Raw genomic sequence first — 3,333 nt, forward strand, 5'->3', positions numbered from 1 at the left:
TAGGTAAATGTGGAATTCTCACGGGGAGTTTGCTCTCTCCTCCTATATGCTCTCTATAATAATCATTATTTATTTATGTCTAGAAATTTAATTAACATGAAATTCTATTTTCATTATCATTGCACCACAGAATCAAACTCGTTTAGTATACCCCTCGCAATAAGTTGCGTGGGATATAATGTTTTTGACCCGTCAGTCAGTCCTTTTTTTCTTTTTTTTTTTTGGGGCAGCGCAACTTCTCATAAACCACTGCACAGAGTTTTGTCGAATTTTGCAGATATTTATAGGAGACAATGTGTGTGTAAATTTGCACATCACCAGAAAATTCCGAATTCTTTATTTTTACGGGAATTTCCGCACTTTTACATTTAGATTTTAGCCATATCTTGAATATTGAGATATGGGCAGTATGTCAGAGCAAATCCTCATAATCCGCTGCACACAATTTCGTCAAACTTTAAATAAAATTGTATTAGGAATAATAAAGCCTATACACAGTATTTATTTGATAATAATTAATCTGTTTCAGACGTTTTTTTAAAATTATTTTTATGAGAGTGTTAATATGCATGTTTTATTACCCCCCCCCCTCCTATCACAGGAAAATATCTTCAAAAGGTGCGAATGATTCGTAATAATGCATGCTTTATTTTAAATTTAATGAAGTTAAACCATGTAATCATAAATTTTATTTACTACATTTACAAACAAGAGTAATGTTTATTTTTGAAAAAAACAAATTCTTTTCAACCCCACTGAGCTTTCAACCTTTGATATTTTCCCTGACCAAATAAAATGATCGGCATGGACCACGTATGTCCAAGCATCTTTTACTATTGAGTTAGCAATGGATTACATGACTTATGAGATGCATTTTTCAATAAAAGTGAAATAGGATAATTCTTTCGACATGTGCACATCCCTGTAACGATAGCAGTATTCAGGTAAATGTTTTATCACTGCGTTTGACGCGTTTTCTCGACCTGCATGGATTTTTGCTGTACATAAATGTATTCCGTATTAAGGGACTTTTTATATTGCAGCAAATGCATTCAAAATAATTTAATTTTTCGGTATAGTTCTATTTTTGTTGAATTTTTACTTTTCAAACATGTATTGGTCAGTTTATGGACTTCCAAAAACTATGCTATCGGAGATGTGTACATGTCGACAGCCAGACTAGTAAATCACTCAAGTGAAACAATTCGTCAAGGCTATATATATCAGGTACAGGAGGCCAAAAATCTTCGATTAAATATGGCGGAATCGGAGAAATATGTCGGACAAGGGCGTGCAGGAATGTAGTAAGTCGTACAAAGATAAAAACTGATGCCTTTTTAAGAGTTCATGTCAGCTTTAAAGATAAACACCATCTATGTCTTATAAGGGACCGTCTCAAAATACAGGTATATAATTACTTTTATGAGGATTGTATTGGAAAGTGCAATTTTTTGCACTTATAATTTTTAAGGAGGCTAGGGGGTCAACTAATTATTTTTTTCAATTAACCATCAGATATAACTTAAATTTTGGGATATGATATCTTAAACTGTCAACTATCAATTGGGAAAAAAAAATTCATAAATTTTAGTTTTAAAATTTGATCATTTTATTAAATCTTTATATGGAACCTTTCTTCTAATGAAGATCAAAATAGTCTAAAAAAGGCCCCGACCACCCAGCCTCTTTAATTTATTTTGTGAAAATGATAAATTTTAAATGGTAAATAAGGTTTATTCTACTATGATGGAATAAACCCCCAGTCATCCCCCTTAAGTTAAGTTAATGATAAACATTATTTTAACGAAAAAAATAAAGGAAACATTAATAACCGTCATACAATACATTACCGAGCAAACATTTTAGATAAAGAAAAAACTTAGTTTGATAAATCACTTTTTTGTATTTATTTTTTTTTTTTTTTGAACAAACAGCACAAATAATCTCTCTTCCCTCAACATATGGTGGACATTTCAAAGAACCACAGGCCCTTCTACCAGATAGAATAGGTAGCCATGGTTACCAGCTTTGCCGCCATGCAGGGTACCTGGATTCTCGTCAACACACTTATATGTTGTACCAGCTGCGTGATCATGGTACCCAGCCATTAGGTATCCCTGGTATTCAAGGTTCCATCCTTTGTAGCAGGTTTTTCTTGTAAAAATAACACAATAACAAATGTGAAAAGATTTTTAAAAAAAAGGAAAGCATAAATAAGTTTTGCTGAAAGTAAAACAAATTTACTTTATACAGCTTTCTAATTATGCACAAAAAAATTGTGTTATATATTGCAATATCTTTAAAGCTGGATATATATTGAGGTAACGATATATATATATATTTTACATATATTTCCATTTCTAACTTCTTTTTCTCTTTGATAACTCTTTGAAAGTTAGCGGAGTTGATTTTTGGATAATTTTAGCGGAATGTAAATTAGGGAGGTCGATAGGTCGGGAGCTAGGAGGCTTAATATGCATGCAAATCTCGTGCGGAATGTGTCTCTGTGTCTTACGCTAAGGAGGCTGAATAATTTTTGTTCGGCTGCCTTTCTGTTTGACGTCAGTGGTAGAGGACTTTTGAAATTGGCATGGGAGTATGTGTTATATAAATCTATGTCTTCATTTTTCAAATTAAATTAAAAATACAATTTTATTTCGCAATAAAATCGAAAGATAATGAATCAGGTCTAGTTAGTATGGTATGCTTTGGACACCAACGATAGTGGGAAACATGGGATTATTTATGCATAACGGGCTTCACCATTATTTAAATTATTCCATGTTTCCCACTATCGTTGATGCTCTGGCATACAATACAAACTAGATAGCGATTCCTCAAATATACACGCAGGTTCTCTTTTTTATCTTTTAGATCATACTAGTTGACAATGCCGGGGAATTACTCCTACAACTACTCAACGCTTTGGAATAAATTATCCCACAACAATAATATTGATGGGATGTACTTAATAAACATAAAATACGTCTCAATCAAACATTCATTGTTAAACATGTGATATTAATTTACTCGCCTGGAAACATTTTCACAACGGATCTGTTTTGAACAAGACAAACTGCACAGGGGAAGTCTTGATGAAAAAGTGACGTAAAGCGACTCGGAAAGGCACCCAGTTCGTATTCTGCCCCATATACGTAAGCCCTATTGGCATCATTTCCATTCCGTTAGATCCCCCACTCTGGATCTCTTGGTAAACAAAGAGGATCTACAGCTGCTCCTTTATGTGTATAATGAGATCCTTCAGTGAATCCTAAAATTTTGAGGTATTCACCATTTATAATGTTCATAAATTATGCCTAACAACATTTATTC

General features: G+C 33.0%; 1 pseudogene; it reads right to left on the minus strand.

The window, feature by feature from the left end:
- Positions 1–1,896: 1,896 nt before the first annotated feature.
- LOC134247039 (uncharacterized) lies at positions 1,897–3,308 on the minus strand (annotated as a pseudogene).
- Between the last annotated feature and the right edge of the window lie 25 nt (positions 3,309–3,333).

This window comes from Saccostrea cucullata, unplaced genomic scaffold (genome assembly GCF_032062105.1).
Source record: "Saccostrea cucullata isolate Sc308-1 unplaced genomic scaffold, CSIRO_AGI_Scuc_v1 ctg21472, whole genome shotgun sequence".
Taxonomy (NCBI): domain Eukaryota; kingdom Metazoa; phylum Mollusca; class Bivalvia; order Ostreida; family Ostreidae; genus Saccostrea; species Saccostrea cuccullata.